This window comes from Olea europaea, unplaced genomic scaffold (assembly GCF_002742605.1).
Source record: "Olea europaea var. sylvestris unplaced genomic scaffold, O_europaea_v1 scaffold279, whole genome shotgun sequence".
Lineage (NCBI taxonomy): Eukaryota > Viridiplantae > Streptophyta > Magnoliopsida > Lamiales > Oleaceae > Olea > Olea europaea.
This window is the reverse complement of record NW_019246376.1, coordinates 441,616-450,316: the sequence shown is the minus strand read 5'-3', so window position 1 is coordinate 450,316 and position 8,701 is coordinate 441,616. Positions and strand designations below refer to the sequence as shown.

Below are 8,701 nucleotides of genomic sequence, written 5' to 3'. Positions count from 1 at the left end.
CCCGTTCGCTCGAGATGCTCGCCAGTGATGCATCCGAGGGCATCGTGTCTCCAGTCACTTCGCGAAGCGAGCACCGAGTGCGGGGACAGTCTCGTACGCCAAAATCTGCAATACATAGAATTATTATATATAAATTTAATAGTATAAATATTTTGCTACTGATATTGTAAACAGGTACTTGCACCGTCAGGGGCAATCCGTAGGCATCGTACTTGCGCATGGGAACCTTGGGCTTTGAATGCGATCTGATGAAAAGGTGTACGGTATCCTTAAAACATCTCCAACCCCACAGACAGTTATTGAAGCGATCGATGTCATAAAACGATCTCCAGGTGGAAAAGGTCGATCACAATCTTCTTGTGGTGACACCACATCACGGTCACAAGGATGTACACTAAACCTAGCTTTAGTCTATCTAACATCTGGTCACACCCCCTCATCGCTTCCATCAGCTGATGTACAAGTATTGCCTGCTGTCCATGGAAGTAAGTGTCATATAGCCTGTTGTCACTTTGAGTACTGTCACGAGTTACCTCATCCTCCATAATCTTCAGTCCAGTGATCAGGACAAACTCGAATATAGAGAAACTGGCGATCTTGCTCCCAAGGTCGAAGTGGAAGGCATCGCCGTCGACTGAACTCAACAATCGACATGGCAATGCGTCGATGATCAATCCCGAGTACTGCACCTCCCTCGACTGATATAGGGGCTAGAAGAAAGACTGGTGTAAGCTATCAACGTGTTGATCATCCAGGAGCTCCAGTACTGTAATAAAACTGTCGAAACTACTGTTCCATGTAGCTTTACCCCGCATCTGCCTCAACTCTGCGTGTAGATGATAATTCATCCTACAAAAAATCGAATATTAGAATTTTGTACAATGGAGAATGGAATAAAACATAGTAACGGAACATTAATCGAGCCAAAATGTTAACATGTAGATTCATTTAATTAACATGTAGATTATCTTAATTACATTACACATATTAAAAATCTAAAGAAAATTAAAAATTATAAAAATTAAATAAAGGATATAAATATTATTCAATTAAAAATGAAAAAAATTGAAGAATTCTTTAATTTTGGTAAAAAAAAATTAAATATTGTGCTAATTTGGTTAAAAAGAATATTTAATTTTGGTAATTATCAATTAAAATTACATATAAACTTTAGAGAATGAAATTTTAAATATTACATAAAGAATACATAAAAGTTATTCAATTAAAATTGAAAAAAATGAAGATTTGTTTAATTTTGGTAATTTAATAGAACAAATATTTAACTTCGATAAAAAAAATTAAAAGGAAAAAATTATTTTGCTAATTTGGTTAAAAGGAACATTTAATTTTGGAAATTATCAATTTAAAATTCTTAATTAGATTATATATAAAAAAATCCAAAGAAAATTAAATTATAATTATTAGATAAAGAATATAAATATTATTCAATTAAAATTGCAAAAATTAAAGATTTCTTTAATTTTGGTAATTTAATAAAAGGAATATTTAATTTTGGTAAAAAAATTAAAAGGAAAAAAATTATTTTGCTAATTTGTTTAAAACTAACATTTACTTTTGGTAATTATCAATTTAAAATTTTTAATTAGATTATATATAAAAAAAAATCTAAAGAAAATGAAATTATAAAAATTAGGTAAAGAATATAAATATTATTCCATTAAAATTGCAAAAATTGAAGATTTCTTTAACTTTGGTTATTTAATAAAACGAATATTTAATTTTGGTAAAAAGAAAAAAGAAAACGAAAAAAATATTTTGCTAATTTGGTTAAAAGGAACATTTAATTTTGGTAATTATCAATTTTAAATTCTTATTGGTTTATATATTCATATAAAAAAAATAAAAAAATTGAAATTATAAACAACCTAAAAAAAATTTAGTTAAATAAATAACATAATTATTATTTAATCAAATTAAAATATATTAATTATAAAGAAAATTAATCTTGTATATTTTGAAAATATATTTATAAAAAAAAAATAGGCTGTTAACAATCTTAAACACAGTCTCCCTCCTCTTTTGGTCGGGAAATGCCATTTCCGGCCAATGAGAGGTCCACAAATTGCACAATACACTCAACCATGACCAATAGATATATACTCAAGCATATTTTCATCTAATTAAATCGTATAAATGTAAAAAATAATTCAATTCATCATAAACATCGAAAAACTAGAAATTCCTCGCAAAAACTAACCAAAATAGTGCCGGTGATGGTGGTAGATCAGTGATGTCTGCTCGTCGTCTGAATCACTGTGGTGTCGCTTGGTTTCGGCGGATGGTAGATCGGACTATTTTTCTTGCACATTGCTGTCGATTTTTTGACCCCGTCGATTAGAGAGGATTCCAAAACACTTTGTTTGCTTCAAGGGTAATATCGACTTTTTGTGTGCAAAGTTTTGTTTTAACTTTTATTTTTTATTTTTTATTGATTTAATGGGTCAAAGACAAATGTTTAAATATGTTACAGTCACTAAGCCATTTCCCAATATTTCCTCTTGTTTTTCCTTGTCTACATCAAGATTCAAGATAGAAGTGTCGATATGAAGGAAAATTCGGGCTCTGGATAAAATTCGGTTGGACATTTTGGTTCCAGTGTCCCATCCTGTCTATTACTTGGGGGAGTAAAATAATTTGGAGCAAGTAGTGTAAAAATAGGTTGAACACACTATCTAAAACACATAGGAATTGATATATAGCCCATAGTGGTCAAGAAATTATAATATCCAGTTTTTCACCATTGATTTGATACATGTGGTGTTGTGACATCAGCAATGAGGCATAAAGGAAAAAGATTTACCGAACTCTATCACTTTATCCGGTATAAATGTAACAAATCTAAATTAAAAATGGAATTGGGCACAAGGTGACATGTAATAGTACCATGTAGGATCAAGCTGACCTTTAATCTCAATTATGACATGTTCAACTCTAGTAATCTTAGCTAAGGTTTATGTTGTGCCTAACTTGTGAGATGGTGCATCAGTTTGACACGAAACATTTTATATCTAATCAAATCGTTCATCTCAATTCGACTTGGGGCGGATTGTTTCAGCATTGGTTGACCAAATTTGTATACCCCCCCCCCCCCCCCCCTTTTTTTTTTTTTTTTAAAAAAAAAAAAAAAAAAAAAAAAAAAAAAAAAAAAAAAAAAAAAAAAAAAAAAAAAAAAAAAAAAAAAAAAAAAAAAAAAAAAAAAAAAAAAAAAAAAAAAAAAAAATTTTAAAATCTATTAGAATCATAAAATCAAGTGAAGATTTCGGTAGACTAAAGATATTGCTTAGGATGAATAAAGTCAAAATAACTTATATGCATCTCAAAAAGTAGTGCTATGATTATGGAAATTGAGACTATATTCGAGGTAAATCCTTGTTTTAACTTTAGTTTCGAGAAGTATGTGTAATGAAGGTAATTTCTCTTTATTTATGTTTTTGCACCAAAACTTGCTTCTTGTCATGTAGTTGTAACTCCGGATGTAATGTTAATGTCCCTCTCTCATCTGTACATCATTTCTTTTATGGATTTTGATGAAATGCTACTTGGACATTATGTATACCAGGGTGTAAATTCTAATGTACATGTAGAATAATTTTTCTTTTATAAATAATGTTATTTGTATGTAAGGAGTTACATAATGATTTACGTACAGATGTAGTGTTAAAAAGATGGGAAGTTTTTTATTCGGTTGAAGAAATCCAAATCAAATCATATTTCATTTCATCATGTGTATGACATTTTGTACATATAACACTATCGTTCTTTTATAAATAGGGTTAGGAAATTCATCTCTCTCACTGGGTCTCGGTGTAAATCAAAACATCTGGCCTATACTTAAACATTGATTCTATGTGAATAATAATAATAATAATCTATTCAATGAAATTTTTTTTTTTTTCACTCACTCATTGTGAAAAGTCGCAAACCAACGTGAATTTGATCATAGTGAAAAGATAAATAACAAATTGACAACTTTCACGACTCTTTCTATACATGAAGCTAAGAAGAGAAGAAAAAAAATCATTCTTCTTAAGAAACCTTCTCATAAATAATTGTAAAGCGTATTTTCCAACTATATCAAAGGAGCCACTTTCTATTCGTAAAACAACACACAGTGTTTCATAGAGCTAAAATCCAAAATGTGGAAGAAAGAAATATTTTCACGACTATACCATTCAATCAATTCTATTTTACTTAATCTTTCTCTCTCTTTCATGACACATACATAATCTCATGAAAATGGAAGTTAAATAAATTAAATTATGTTAAAAAATGCAGCGTCACATTTTGCGCCTTTTACTTCAAAATGGACAATGCTGTATATTTTGTTTAGCATTTGCACTTCGAATCAAGAAACTTACATTGTAACCTCTATACATATTATTCATCAGCATATAAGCTTCTCGATCTAGCAAGAGAAAAATTTTTGAGAACAAGAATCAACCAAACCAATTTTTTGATATCCATGAAATCACGTAGTGTTTGAGAATATAGTGCTAATAAAATGAAATCCATGATGAGAAAATGCAGTGAGCAAATGGATTACATCACGGCAATAATTACAATTCAGATGTATACCTCAAATGTCTTGTTCACATTGCATTGAAAAATGCAAAAATAAATCGAGTATAAAGAACTATAGTAGTAAAACCTACTATACATAGATGAAACTGGTGTAAAAACTGTCTAGCCCTTGTAAATGCGTGAAAGCTTATCAAAGAAACTCAGTACCTCCTTCCAAAACCACCAGCGCCACCTCGGCCATAAGCAGGGGCAGTAGGCAGTGCCTGTGGTTCAATAGTCTGCATAATAACTCCTGGAAGGTCAGCCATGCCAAGGGCAGTAAGCATGTCATGGGTCTCCTTATCAACTTCGATGACATCAGTCTTAATGGCAGACTCATCGGGCACAAAGTCCATGCATCTCTCACGCTCCTCCTCCTGAAGCTTAAGTGAGATGCCATGAACAGGGCCCTTCTGGATCCCTTCATCAGATGTGTAGAGAAGCCAGCAATCTTGTTCCTCAGTCGCTTGGAAGGTATAATGGCAACTTCCTCCAAGACCTTTTTGTTTGTGTGGAAATCCAAAGTCATTTTAGAATAATATCTCTCGATCACCTGTCGGGAAGACTTCTTGACGGTCTTAGTGCGCACACGACCCATCTCAGCAGCAGCACCTTAGTAATTGATTTTGACATACACGTATTTAGTTATAGAAGGACAACTGATTCAAATTCTTAACTATTCAATTTAAAAATAAAAAAATAAGGTAACACTTTCTGACAATTTGAGGACATACCATCATAATGTGTTAAAATTATTAAATTGAATGCTACTGATTTTCAAATTCCAACTCTCCATCCAATGGCACAGAGAAGAACAAAAATTCCAAATTAATAGAAAGGTAAATAACCATCCTTCAGTGTCACTAAGAAAACAAATACCCTGTTTTTCATTTGGGTTTATGAAGCTGCCTAGATTTAAGTTCAAACCATTCCAGGACAGACAAATGAAGCTCATATTACAGAAAACTCTACATTACAAAAGAATGATAATATATCAGTTTAAGACTAATAAGTAATTTATGTTCCCCGTCATTTTCAAAATTAATTAATTCTAAGACTAGTATTTTTCTTTTTTTTTCTTTTTTTTCCTTAGCAATCAGAAAACCAGGAAGAGGATTTGTATAAGATCAAGTTTTTTCAGATTCTATTACATATAGATACATCCATATTAATACCTAAGCAACGGTTTGTGCATCAAAGAAACATTTTAATAAGAGGGAACCCAAAAATATCGTTCAAGTTAGCCGTGAAATCGGCACAATGAGAAGCAATAACAATGAATGACATGAAATAAATCCCGTGAAATCAAGAGAACACTAAACGCAATGGATATATAATGTAAAGCTTTAATCTCAATTTCAAATTAAAATTTGTTTGAGAAAAAAACAACTAAATAACCTTCACATATATTTCTCAGAAACAAAACATGGAGTCGTCCATACACTCTCTGCAATTATATACATTCATGAAAAGACATGAAGTAAATCGCATGAAATCAAGGGAACACGAAACATAGTGGATATACGATGTAAAATTTCAATTTCAATTTCGAATTAAAACTTCATTTAAAAAAACAACTAAAATACACTTTTACACTACGCCCCCGTTCTCCTCTCTCTCTCTTATTTTCAACCACACAATCTTCCATAAAATAATATTAAACACAAATAAAAAACTTTTCATTCTTTTTCCACTACACATTTTTCAAAAAAACACTATTTCATCCATTAAAATTAGCTAAGAATGGGGCCAAAAGGCCCGCTACATGTTTTCAGCAACAAAACATAGAGTCGTCCATACATTCTCCGCCATTATAAACATGCACACACATTCCATATTTCCATTTAAGGAAAAAGGGACAGAAGAATCATAAGTACACAAATATATTTAGCAAAAAACATGTCTACACAACAACCTGGAATTTCCACAAATGTATAATACTAACTCCGGAAAAAATATCAATTAATTTAATATCAATGAAGGTAATAAACCATATACGCACGCACAAACACATATAACATGATCAAATAAAGAGACAATTGGATTGAAATTTAACCGAACATTAGCAGAAAGTGAAAATAATTTACTAAACGGACAGGCTAAGCGAAGTACTTGGGTCGCTGAAAACGAAAATATCCGTCAGATTTCGGGAAGGTTCGAGAGATGCATGTAAGACAGGAAAATTTGGGGATCAAAGAGGGTTTCGAGTTTTAGAACTTATTTTGGGCTTGTAACAGATGAGCTGGGCTTCCTTTTATTGGGCCTCAGATGAGCTGAGCTTCCTTTTATTGGGCCTCATTTGGGATATTAAAGGGCAACTAACACAAATACTGATAAAATCAAAATCCCCTTTCCTTTAAAAGAGACAATGCGAAAAGTAATGTTCACCTTGAGGCGGAGAATTCACACAGAACTGGTTTCATACTGTAGATAAATCGGTTCCCGAAAAAAGCATTAAAAATTTTATTAAAGACAGTATTTAATGCTTTTGTGCAAGAATGACAGAGAAAAATATTTATTAGCCTTCATTATTGACTTTTATACTCTTTGTACCAAAGAAAAATATTTATTCAGCCTTCATTGTTGAAGATTTTGTTGTTGTCTGACATGTGTACTATTTTATTGGATTTATTTGTTTTATGTGAGTGGGTTACTGTAACTTATAAGAAGGGTATTTTGTGGTGGCAAAAAATGTGATTCACATTATTAATGAAAGTATTTAATGATTTTGCATAAGACGTCTTTTGACAATGGAAAAACATTTATTTAACTTTTATAGTCCTTTGTAAATCGTAACAGAAAATTATTTTTTTGCCTAACATTTGTATTTTTTTTTTATTTGTTAAATGAAAGAGAATTGATATAAATGAATTAATGATAGTATTTTATTGGATGTATTTTCTTTTTGTAAGTCGGTTACTGTAGAGGCAAAAAATGGTTTCTTGTGGCGGCTAAAAATGTTATTTACATTGATGAATTTAATTAGCATTCATTGTTGACTTTAGAAGACGGTACTTGTCTGTCCAAAAAAAAATATCAGTAAGATTTTATCGCATAAACTATCCATAAATTGAAAGAAAACTTTCAAAATGACAAACTGGTTTCATTACAAAGGCACTGAGTTTCGTGAAATTTTTCTCTTAAACAAAAGGAAGACATTGTTTTTTTGTGTTGACAAAAGCTATAAATTGTTTGTAAAATAAATAATCTTTCTGTGGACAATCCATCAAATTGCAAAAAGAAGTGAAAAAGTTTCTCTATCGACGGAGGAAAGGGGCTTCAAGCGGGAGATTGAGGAGTTGAAGGCTAAGGTGAACTTTCTGGAACTTTTTTTTTTCACTTTTGTCTTCCTTCAAATTTGTTCATTATTGAATTTTATAAAAATAATAATTAACCTTTTGTTATTAAATCTGTTTGTTGAGTTTATTTTTATTTTTGAAAATTAGTATTTACTTCATACTTCTTTTAACATTTGATAAATTGTAATGGTTATTCATATATCAGTCATATTTGTTTCATGATTTTGGAAAGCAAGGAAGTGATGAATTTTTGCTAAATTTTTTAGTGCTGTTTTATGGGATTGAAGACTTGTTGAAATTCTTTTTCAAGATTTATTAATTTCTTTTTGTAGTGCATTAATAAATAGTTTTTCGTAATAATGATTTGATGGAATTATAAAATAGCTTACAATGAACAAAAGGAAAAGAAATAATATATAATCAAGAATGATATGATTAACTATTTTTTTAAACATTTAGAAATTTACAACGACAGATTGAATAACATTATCAAATGTTTTTACCTTTCTGCGTGGACTTATTATCTATTATAGAAGTGAATGGATAAAAATTAGAAAAAATAGAGAAAGAATAAAGCATTAAATGCAGTTTGTCAAAATGAAAATATTGGTTTGGGAAATGAGTATTGTGTTAATCGTGTATCTATAACTATTGTGGATTAACGAAGAAATTTGTGCGTATGATTTTTGATATAATATAGGAATAATGAAAGTTTTAAAAAGTTATTATATTTAAACTATATGTTTTTGCAAGGTGAACCATCTGAAATTTCAAAATTTTTATTTGTTTAATTTGTTTTCTGTCTTTCGTTTTAACTATAA

General features: G+C 30.4%; 1 pseudogene; it reads right to left on the bottom strand.

The window, feature by feature from the left end:
- Positions 1–4,518: 4,518 nt before the first annotated feature.
- On the bottom strand, positions 4,519–6,797 carry LOC111383929 (annotated as a pseudogene).
- Positions 6,798–8,701: the final 1,904 nt, after the last annotated feature.